Source organism: Tamandua tetradactyla, chromosome 3 (genome assembly GCF_023851605.1).
Source record: "Tamandua tetradactyla isolate mTamTet1 chromosome 3, mTamTet1.pri, whole genome shotgun sequence".
In the NCBI taxonomy this organism is placed as follows: Eukaryota; Metazoa; Chordata; class Mammalia; order Pilosa; family Myrmecophagidae; genus Tamandua; species Tamandua tetradactyla.
In genome coordinates, this window is record NC_135329.1 from 98,379,109 (window position 1) to 98,391,241 (window position 12,133).

Sequence of the window (12,133 nt, forward strand, 5' to 3'; positions counted from 1 at the left end):
CCTTTCTTGAGCGAAGCTAACCTTTTGTTGGTGCCTTAATTTGGATATTTTCATGACCTTAAACTGGAAATTTGCAATTTAATAAATTATCTTCTTAAAATCTGTTCCATTTCTGGCATAGTGCATTCTAACAGTTTATAAACTAAAACACCTTCCTCTACTGAAAAATGGCTGTTTCTTATTATATTAGAATTTAGTGTGATCAGCTCACTATTTTCACAAGAGACACACTAATATATGCACAGGACCACAAGAGAATGTTTCTTAGAATAGTAGAATGTTAAACTAGAAATAACTCTAGAAATAATTTACTTAAGTGTTCATTTTATAAGTGAGAAAAACTGATACCCCAAGAGGTTAAAATAATTTATTTAAGGTTCAATGACTATTAGCAGAGAAAGACTTATGACATGAATTCCCAAGATTTTAAGTAGAGTCTTCAACTGCTCACACTATCTGGCACATTCAAACTTTCTCTATTTATAACATAGTATCTTTTATCACTGGATGCCATTTATCTTGTTCATATTTCTCTTTCTTCTTAAATCAGTGCAAGTAACTTGGTATATTCTTTCAGGGACATTTTTGATCTTGAAAATCAAATAAAATTTTAAATCCACAAAAGTTACTATTGAGATGACCGCCATATTTTCCTATAGAACTATTATAATTTGAAAGTATAAAAATTTGATATATCAGGAAAACAATCAGTTCAATTAATCCTTTGTGATGGGAAAATATAATGAAGAATAACCAAGTGACAGGAAAAATACAAAGTTCATCAGAACATTTTCTGATGTCTGACTGACCCCTGACATGCCATTCTCAATGAAGGGGTAGAATAAGGTGGGGGCTGATTTGGCCAGTGCTGGGCTGAGGCCTCTGCAGATGAATCTGGTGCAGTGTACAAGACAGAAGAACTTGGAAAGAACAATGTGTTGTAGAGCGCTCTGGGGAGAACACCAGGGACACTGAGGTCTGTCGTTAAAATCTAAAGAGTGCATGTGGAGGCAAACTGGAGACAAAGGCAAGGGATTCAGAATTTTAAAAGTGGATGGCATAGGGTGGGCATGGTGGCTCAGCAGGCAAGAATGCTTGCTTGCCATGCTAGAGGGCCTGGGTTCGATTCCCGGTGCCTGCCCATGTAAAAAAAAGTAGATGGGATAGAAAGCAAAGTCAGGACTCTTGTTTTTGAAACATTGTTATATTCATGATAAATGAGGGAAGCTTTCCACCCTTTGAAGATTATCACCAATGATTATAGTAAAGACAAAAAATGCTAAACCAAACAAGAATAACATACCACCACCAACAGAAGCAAGAAAGCTGGAGATTATTTTGTTTGAATGCCTCTTAGTATTTTATGGTTTAGGATTTAGGTTGTGGACACTGGTACAGATTACAGTTTATAGATTTAATTTGAAAAGTTGCAAAATTGAAAGAGGTATTGCAATATGTAATATAAATCTTAGAAAGATGTGATCAACCAAGCACACAAATACCAAATAAATGGGGGGAGAAAATTAGCGATTGTCCTTATATGAGAATCATTAATATTTCGAAAGGACAAGACTCTACCTGTTAAAATGCACTTGCATATATAGGTCAATAAATTGAGATGTTTAGATGATCAGAAATCTTATTTCCAAACAATTAAACCACATGCCAGAGGATAGTATTAAAACTGGGTCGTGGAACTTAATGCAAATAAGACTGCCTCTTGAAATTTCCCATAAGTCACTGATTGCAGTCAATGGCTGTTCTTCTCTGTTAGAGAATATCCTCAGTGATTTTAAGCGAGGAAATTTATCCATGATGACACCACTCAAGGTGGCGACACATATCCTGCCTAACATCTTGAGCCATCTGGATTTCTCAATTAAAGTAGAAACTCTAACAATTTCTACTTAATTAAACTGAAAGTTATGAATTTCCTGCTTGCTATGACTTCTACTGTTATTAGATATTAAATATTCATAGCATATTTGTCTTGAGCCAAGATTGATGTTTCTATGCTAACAGGGAAAATGTGGGTGTTATTGTTAGTAACTAAGATGCCGTTAAAATCTTGATATATTCATTTTATTCTTCTCAAAATGATTATTTCTTTTTTTATTAGAGAAGTTGTATGTTTATAGAAAATTATGCAGAAAATACCGAGTTTCCAGGTTACTCCCCCATTATTAGCTCCTTTTTCAATTCCTTTTTTTAATGTTTTTTAAAAATGTTTTTATTGAGATATCTTCAAGCACATACAATCCATCCAAAGTATATGAACAATGGCTCACAAGATCATCACATAGTTGTGTATTCATCACCATTATCATTTTTAGAACATTTGCATCACTCCAGAAAAGAAATAAAAAGCGAAAAGAAAAAAACACACATATCCTTGTGCTGGTGTGAATCTGTAGAGGACCCCAGAAAAGCCATGTCTTTTAATCGTCATTCAATATTGCTGGCCGGGAGCTTTTTTACTGTTCCCATGGAGATGTGACCCACCCAGTTGTGGGTGGTGACTTTGATTAGATGGCTTCCATAGAGTTGTGACTCCACCCATTCCAGGTGGGTCTTTATTACTTTACTGGAATCCTCAAGAGGAAGAGTTTAGAGAGAGTCCCTTTTAGACTCACGACAGAGCCACAAGAACTGCAGAGTCCACCACGCGAGACCTGTGGAGATGAAGAAGAATACCCTGGGGGAACTTAATGAAATAAGAAGCCTGGAGAGAAAGCTAGCAGAGGTCACCATGTTTGCCATGTGCCTTTCCAGTTGAGAGAGAAACCCTGAACTTCATCAGCCTTTCTTGAGTGAAGGTAGCGTCTTGTTGGTGCCTTAATTTGAACATTTTTATAGACTTGTTTTAATTGGGACATTTTCATGGCCTTAGAACTGTAAACTAGCAACTTAATGAATTCTCCTGTTTAAAAGCCATTCCATTTCTGGTATATTGCATTCTGGCAACTGGAAAACTAGAATAATCCCACACCCCTTTTTCCCTTCCCTCTCACTGACCGTTAGTATTTCAATATACCCATTTTTTTAGGCTCTTATCCCAACCCCTATTATTTATTTGTTTTTATTGTCTCTGTTTTTCATTCAGCTGTCCATACCCTGGATAAAAGGAATATCAGACTGAAAGTTTTCACAATCACAGTCACACTGTAAAAGCTATATAGTTACACAATTGTCTTCAAGAGCCAAGGCCACTGGACAGCAGTTCAACAGTTTCAGGTACTTCCCTCTAGCCAGTCCAATGCACCACAAACTAAAAAGTGATATCCATATATTGCATAAGAATATCCTCCAGGATAATCTCCTGTCTCTGTTTGAAATCTCTCAGCCACTGAAACTTTATTTAGTTTCATTTTTCTCTTCCCCTTTTTGGTCAAGACGGCTTCATCAATCTCATGATGCCAAGTCCCAGCTTATCCTAAGAGTCCTGTCCCACATTTCCAGGGAGATTTACACCCTTGGGAGTCATGTCCAATCTAGTGAGGAGGGCAGTGAGTTCACCTGCCAAGTTGGCTTAGAGAGTGAGGCCACACCTGAGCAACAAAAGAGTCTGGGGTGACTCTTAGGCACAATTATAAGTAGGCTTAACTTCTCCTTTGCAGGAATAAGTTTCGTGGGGGTGAGCCTCAAAATCGAGGGCTCAGCCTATTAAATTAGTAGTCCCCACTGATTGCAAGAATATCAGGAATTCTCCAGAGGGGGATGATGAATATTTCTTCCTTTCTCTCCAGTCCCCCAAAGGTACTTTGCAAATACTTTTATTACTCTCTTTCTTGCCCAGATTACTCTGGGAAGTATTGGGGCATCACACTAACCTGGACAAACCAACAAGATCTCACAGTGTATTGGAGATTCCATGTAATTATTGTTTTCAAATAAACTGACCATACAAGCTAAATTCGACAATGTGCTACCCAAAATATTAATTTTGTACCAAGTAAACATCTCACCCATTGGTTTCACATACAGGTTAAAGTTTTAAAATATGGTCCATATTTTCCTTTACCTTGTATTCTGATTTACCTTAGTCCTATTTATATCAGCTTCATTCATATCTCTAGTCGAAGTCTGATCATTTTTTCTACTTTTTCAAATAGTTGTTGTATGGGGTAATATTGACTTTCATGGCTTCAGAGCTCTAACTCTGAGCCTCAGGTGTCACAGAAATACCTGAAGTTTCAGGTAACGACCAGGTATACACAAGTAGCTCAGTTTTTCAGAATTTAGAAATAACAGTTACAACTCCAGAATAGATGTGAATGCTGTAAGAGCTTACAATCTAGGACCCTTTACAATAGGCCCCAACTTGATAACCCATGCTCTCGACTTCAGTTCTCTGAGTTTATATAATACAGTTAGTCCATATCAGTGAGGCATAATAATATTAGTCTTTTTGTTTCTGACATTTCATTCAACATATTGTCCTCAAGTTTCATTCACCTAATTGCATGTCTCACAACTTACTGCTTCTTGCAGCCACCCAGTACTCCATTGTATACATATACCATGGTTCCCCTTTCCATTCCTCAGTCACTGTATCCTTAGGCATGTCCATCCATTATGAACTGCATACACAGCCAACGTAAACACCAGTGTGCAAATGTCCATTTATGTGCCCACTCTCAGTTCTTCCAGGTATATACCTAGCAACAGTGTTGCAGGATCATATGGCAAACCTACACCTAGCCTCCTGTGGAACTACCATACTGCCTTCAAGGGGAGCTGTGGGTCTCAGCTTACCTACCAACAGTGAATAGGTCCATCGCTTTTTCCACATTTTCTCTTGCACTTGTTTCTCTTCGTTCAGTTTTAAACAGTTTTATTTGCACATCAAATAATCTAACCTAAGTAAAAAATCAGTGGTTCCTGGTATAATCATATACCCATTCCTTCACCACCATAATCTATATGAAGACATTTCCTTTCTTCCACAAAGAATCATATACCCCTCCCCCATATCACCCCACTTGTTGACATTTAGTTTGGCATCTTGCCTTTTTTACATTCAGAGGAAGCATATTACAATGTTACTGTTGACTATTGATCCTAACTTGCATTGATTACATTTTTTACTGCATACCATCCCATTTTCAGTACCTTGCAATGTTGATATTCATTTATTCTCCCTCATGAAATAACATTCTTATATTTGTATGTTTAATCACCACCACTGTCCACTCTAGGCATTCCTAAGTTATACCGTCTCAGTCTTCATCCTCTATCTTTCCTCTGATTTCATACCTGCCCTCAGTCCTTCTCCCTCAACCATACTCGCATTCAGCTTCATTCAGTGTACTTATGTTATTGTGCTACCATTAGATAATATTGTGCTATCCACTTCTGAAGTTTTACAGTCAGTCCTGTGGCATGTTCTGTATTCCTTCAGCATCATATACCTACTCTCTACCCCCTTTATATCTCCTGCTAACCTGTGTTCTTATCTTTAACTCTCAAAGTTCACTCATTAATGCTATTTCATATTAGTGAAACCATACAGTCTTTGTCCTTTTGTTTCTCACTAATTTCACTGAGCATACTGTCCTCAAGGTTCATCCACATTGCTATATGCTTCATGACTTTTTTCTGTCTTATAGTTGTTCTATATTCCATTTTATGTATGTATATACCACAGGTTGTTTAACCATTTATCTGTTGAAGGAAATATTTGGGCTGTTTCCATTTCTTGACAATCATAAATAAATATCAGGGTGCAGATGTCCATATTTGTTCTTGCCATCAGGTCCTCTAAATGTACACCTAGTAATGGGATTGCTGGATCATATGTATATTCTATACTTAACTTCTGAAGAATTACCAAACTGCCTTTCAGAGCAGTTATTCCATTTTTTTGGGGGGGGGGGTGCATGGTCTGGGAATTGAACCCATGCCTCCCGCATGAGAGGCAAGCATTCTACTACTGAACCACCCATGCACCCAGCTGTACCATTTTACATTTCCACCAATGGTGTGTAAGTGTGTCTCTTTCTCCACATCCTCTCCAGCACTTGCCATTTTCTGGGATTTTTTTTTTCTTTTTTTATTAATGGTCTTTCTAGTGGGTGTGAGATAATATCTCATTGCAGTTTTGTTTTGCATTTCCCTAATAGCTAGTGAAGTTGAGCATTTTTTTATATGTCTTTTAGCCTTTTGTATTTCCTCTTCTGAAATGCGTCTATTCATATCTTTTGCCAATTTTTAAACTTGGGTTGTTTCCTCTTTTTGTTATTTAGTTGTAGAACTCTTTATGTATTCTGGATATTAAATCCTTATCTGATATGTGGTTTCCAAATATTGTTTCCCATTGCATAGGCTGCTTTTACTTTTCTGACAGAGTCCTTTGACATGCAAAAGGGTTCAGCTTTAAAGAGATCCTTTAATCTATTTCTGCTTTCATTGCTCACACTTCGGATTTAAGGTCTAGGAAAGAACCTTCTAGCCACAAGATTTATAAGATATTTCCCTACATTTTCATCTAAAAGTTCAATGGTCTTAGTTCTAATATTTAGGTCTTTGATCCACTTTGAGCTAATTTTTGTATAGGGTGTGAGATATGGATCCTCTTTCATTCTTTTGTTATGGATATCCATTTCTCTAAGCACCATTTATTGAAGAGGCTACTCTACCTTAGGTGGGTTGGTTTGACTGCCTTATCAAAGATTGATTGTCTAAATATTAGAAGGTCTATCTCCGAACATTCAATTTGATTTCAATGGTCAGTATATGTATATTTATGCCAGTACTATGCTCTTTTGACCACTTTAGCTTTGTAATATGCTTTAAAGTCAGGTAGTGTGAGACCTGCTTACTCATTTTTCTTCCTCAAGATACTTTTGGCTATTTGGGGCACTGTGTCCTTCCAAATAAATTTGATTGTTGGTTTTTCTAATTCAAAGTAAGCTGTTAGGATTTTAATTGGTATTACCTTGATTCTATAAACCATTTTGGGTAGAACTGATATTTTAACTATTTTAGTCTTCCATTCCATGAACATGGCATACTTTTCCAGTTATTTAGTTCTCCATGATTTCTTTCAACAATATCTTGTAGTTTTCTGTGTACATGTCTTTTGTGTACTTAGTTAAATTTATTCCTAAATATTTGATTCTTTTGGTTGTTATTGTAAATGGAACTTTTTTCTTTATTTCCTCCTCAGATTGCTCATTACTAGTGTACAGAAATTGTACTGATTCGGGGGTGTTGATCCCATACCTTGCCACTTTGCTTTATTAGCTCTGGTAGCTTTGCAGTAGATTTTTTGAGATTTTCTACATCTAGTATCATGTCATCTGCAAACAGTGAATATTTTACTTCCTGAATTTGGCTGCCTTTTATTTCTTTTACCTATCTAATTGCTCTGGCTAGAACTTCCAGCACAATGCTGAATAACAATGCTGACACTGGGCATCCTTGCCCTATTACTGATCTTAGAGGAAAACCTTTCATCAATTCCCCACTAAGTATATCAGCTATAGGTTTTTCATATATTCCCTTTATCATGTTGAGGAAGTTCCCTTCAATTTCTACCCTTTGCAGTGTTTTCATCAAGAAAGGATGTTGAACTTTGTCAAATGCCTTTTCTGCATCAATTGAGATGATCATGTGGTTTTTTAGCTTTGATTTATTGATATGGTGGATTATATTAATTTATTTTCTTTGTGTTGAACCATTCTTGCATACCTGGAATAAATACCACTTGGTCATAGTGTGTAATTCTTTTAATATGTTGCTGGATTCAATTTTTAAGTATTTTGTTAAGGATTTTTACATCTATATTCATTAAAGAGGTTAGCCTGTAATTTTCTTTTCTTGTAGTATCTTTGTTCACTTTGGTATTAGGACTTCATAGAATGAGTTAAGTAACTTTTCTTCCTCTTCAATTTTTTTGAAGACTTTGAGCAAGATTGGTTGTAATTCTTTTGCTAAAACTTAGTAGAATTCACATGTGAAGTCACCTGGTTTGGACTTTTCTTTTTGGGGGGTCTTCTTGATAACTGATTCAGTCTCTTTAATTGTGATTATTTTTTTGAGGTTCTCTATTTCTTCTTGAGTCAATGTTGGTTTTCATGCTTTTTAGGAATTTGTCTATTTCATCTACATTTCTAGTTCACTAGCATATAATTACTCATTTGTCCTCTTATTACTTCCTTTATTTCTGCAGGGTCAATGATATGTCCCCTCTTCCATTTCTGATTTTATTTATTTGCATCCTCTCTCTCTTTTTTTTTTTCTTTTTGTCTGCCTAGCAAATGGTCCATGGACTTTATTGATTTTCTCAAAAAAAAAACGACTTTTGGTTTTCTTGATTGTCTAGATTGTTTTCATGGCCTCAATTTCACTTATTTCTGCTCTAATCTTCATTATTTCTTTCCCTTTGTTTGCTTTGGTGTTAGTTTACTTTTCTTTCTCTAGGTCTTCCAGGTTAACAGTTAATTCCTTGATTTTTCCTCTTTCTTCTTCTTTAATATAGGCATTTAAGACAATAAATTTCTTTCTCAACACCAGTTTTGCTGCATCCCAGAAGTTTTGATATGTTGTATTTTTGTTTTCATTTGCCTTGAGATATATACTGACTTCACTTGTAATTTCTTCTTTGACCCACTGGTTGTTTAAGGGTATGTTATTTGTGAATTTTCTGGCCCTCTGCCTGTTATTGATTTCCAACTTCATTCCATTATTATCAGTGAAAGTGTTTGATATAATTTCAGTATTTTAAAATTTATTTAGACTTGATTTGTGACCCAGCGTATGGTCTATTCTTGAGAATGATCCATGAGCACTTGAGATAAATCTGTTTCCTGCTGTTGTGGGTTGCAGTGTTTTCTAAATGTCTGTTAAGTCTAGTCCATTTATTGTGTTATTCAAAATCTCTGCTTCTTTATTGATTGTACTCTTTGGATGATTATATAGTATGTGAATATATCATATATCTCAATAAAATTGCTTTAAGAAAGAAATATTCAGAGATTAAGTAGGTTGTTTAAATTCTAAAGAACAGTAGGACACAGGTCTAAACCCAACGATAGTCAGCTCGTGAACTTTTGCTCTTTTTTATTTGTCTTTTGTTTTTTTGAGCTTTTGCTCTTAACCACAATCTTATAACTGATACCCTCAGCAAGCTCAGAACTTTCCTCCTCACAATCATTGAGAAGGCCTCTTAATTCTTTCCAGATTATTTAGGTTGTAGCAACATACTGTCTTATTGGAGGACAATTTTCACCAAACTTGTAAATTATTTCAATAGTTTAATTTATTCTATCCTCTGTTTTGCTTTAGTGGGTCATGAGCCAGAATGTAGGCTGTTTGGTAATCCACACTTGTAAAGAACCATGGGAATTGTGGATACGGTGATCTAGTGATAAAATGGTCAATAGTCAAGGCTTCAATTCTGACCCCAAACTTACTATCCACTATTACTTTAATCATTCAAATGCTTAGTATCAGATGGAACATCACAAGGAAAAAAAATGTTTGGGATTGGGGCAGTGAAATATATTTATCTTACTTTCGTGAGCTAAAGAAATAAAATTACTCAAATTATTTACTAACCTTTTATTGCATACAAATATACATAATGTAAAAAGTATACAGTGAATTATCACAAAGTGTACACACTTAAATAATCATCACCCAAGTTAATAAATGGAGCATCAGAACTCACCCTTTTTTCATTCTTTAGTAATTTTTTAATCATTATACTATCTTTACATTCCTAAGATAATTACTATGTTGATATTTAACACCAGATATTTAAGTAGGTTTTGAACTTCAAATTGAATCATCTAGTTTTTATTCTTTTCTAGATGTCTTCTTTCACCTAAAATTTATGATTGTTTTTGCATGTTGTAGTATTTCATTTATTTTCATTGTCACATAGTATTCTTTTCACAAATATGTCACAGTGTATTTTTCTAGTCTGCTCGTGATGATATGTGGGTTACTTCCAGCTTGGGGCTGTTATAAATAAAGCCACTACGTACCTTCTCAGTCATGCCTTTTGACATAGACATAGACATGAATGAATTTCTGCTGGGTAACGTAGAATAGCTGGATCTAAAGGCAGTATATATCCAGCTTTTATAGATATGGTCAAGTATCTACTTGCATTGCCACCATCAGCACATGAGAGTCCTAACTCTCATATACGTTTCCCAAACTTGGAAGTATCTATCTTTTTAATTTTAGACATTCTGTTGGGTAAGTAATGGTATCTCATTGTGGTTTTAATTTTCATTGCTCTGATTATTAATAAAGTTGAACTAGTGATCATAAGTTATTGGCCACTTAGTTATGCCTATTCGTGTCTCTTGCCATTTTCTCTTTGGGCTTGTCTGATTTTTTTTTTTTTCTGGATTGATTTGATTGGAGGCTTTAATCAATAATTCTCATGGTCTCTTTGTCACTTTTCTTGCAAGTATCTTCAATCCTATACTTCCCTTTTTCATTCTTCTAATAGTGTTATAAATGAGTAAAAATTCTTAATTTTAATGTAGTCAAATTTATCAATCTTTTCATTTATATTTAGTGCTATTTTTCTCTTTTTTAGGTAGTCTTTTCCTAGCTCATGGTTATTATGCTGGTTTGAAACTGCTGTGTACCAGAGAAAACTTTTTTAACCCTGATTCAGTATTGCTGGGTGGTTCTTTTTGATTAAGTTGTTTCCATGGAGATGTGACCCACCCAACTGTGAGTGGGGCCTTTTGGTGAGGTGGTTTCCATGGAGATGTGTTCAGCCCATTCAAGGTGGAATGCTTACCTGAGTCCTTTAAGAGGGAACCATTTTGGAAAAAACTTCAGAGCCCACATAGGCAGAGACTTTTAGAGATGCAGAAAAAAAATGCCCCTGAGGAAGCTGTTTGAAGAAGCCAGTAGAGAAAGCTAGCATAGTAACCATGTGCCTTCACAGCTTAGAGAGAAATCCAGAACATCATCGGCCCTTTCCTTGGTGTTAAGGTATCGTTCTCTGGACAATAATTTGGACATTTTATAGAGTTAAAACTGTAAACTTGCAACTTAATGAGTTCACTTTTTAAAAGCCATTCCATTTCTGGTATATTGCATTCCAGCAGCTTTAGCAAACTAACACAATTATAAAGGTATTTTCCTAAATTGCTTTCTATAAATATTCCTACTTTATTCTTCACATTTAGATCTGTTCTCTATCTGGAATTATCTTTTTTGTGGATGGTATAGTTAGGGATCAATATTAATTTTTTCTTATGTGCTCAATTAACCCATCACCATTTTTAAAAACAGACTTTGCTTTGCCTACTGTTTTCCAGTGCCAGCTTTGTCATTAATCACTTGATTATGTATACATGGATCTGTATCTCTGTTTGCTATTCTATTTTACAGTTATATCCATATTAAAAATCAGGAACTGAGGTGATTAAAGGTCAGGCCTGAGTCCTTTTGAGGGCTTGCATATTTCTGCTTCGGTCCAACTCATCTGAAGTAGCCCATTGTGTTTCCCACTGAAATGCTGATTTTTTACTAGGACCATTCTTCCTTAACCAGCCTTGAACCACAATTTTTATTCTCCCAGCCTTGTAATTTAGCTGAAAGCTCTACATAGCTTCCAGCCTCTTAGCCACCTCTTTCAAATTATTTTAAATTGGTGGATGGCTTAGGATATGGATAACCCCAAATTTGTAGCTCACTTCTCTGGAATCCTGGTACCCAAAGTCCTTTCTGACTTGGAAGCCCTCAAGTGGTTTCGAGCCAATATTTATTAGTGTTTTATCTAACATATCTATGTATTTGTGCTCAGATGGAGGGATGGCTAAAACTAGTTCACCATTGCCCAAAACGAAACTTTTGTGGAATTTTGGATTATTCAAAGTAAGACAATCTCTGTATGATGATTGCAGAAAGAGTTGACATATCTTCCTATTTAAAGAAATATTTAAAGAAATATAAAAATGTATATACATGTTTTGTCAACGAGCCAAAAACCCCTGATGAAGTGGAGGGTGGAGAAAAGGCTATGAAAATAATAATTACATAGACCATCACTTTCCTCTTTTTTGGGAATAGCAGTCTAGCACAATAGTAAGTTCTCAGCTTTTATTTTTTTGACTATATAAATCACTGTTCATATTCAATGCTTTATTCCACATTT

General features: G+C 35.4%; 1 long non-coding RNA gene across 1 annotated transcript in view; it reads left to right on the top strand.

Moving 5' to 3' along the window:
• The first annotated feature begins 10,750 nt into the window (after window positions 1–10,750).
• Window positions 10,751–12,133, top strand: part of LOC143676258 (uncharacterized) — a 30,685-nt gene continuing 29,302 nt past the window's right edge. The window contains exon 1 of the long non-coding RNA XR_013171954.1: window positions 10,751–10,965. This is a non-coding gene — a long non-coding RNA (uncharacterized LOC143676258). The remainder of the gene's footprint in view (window positions 10,966–12,133) is intronic.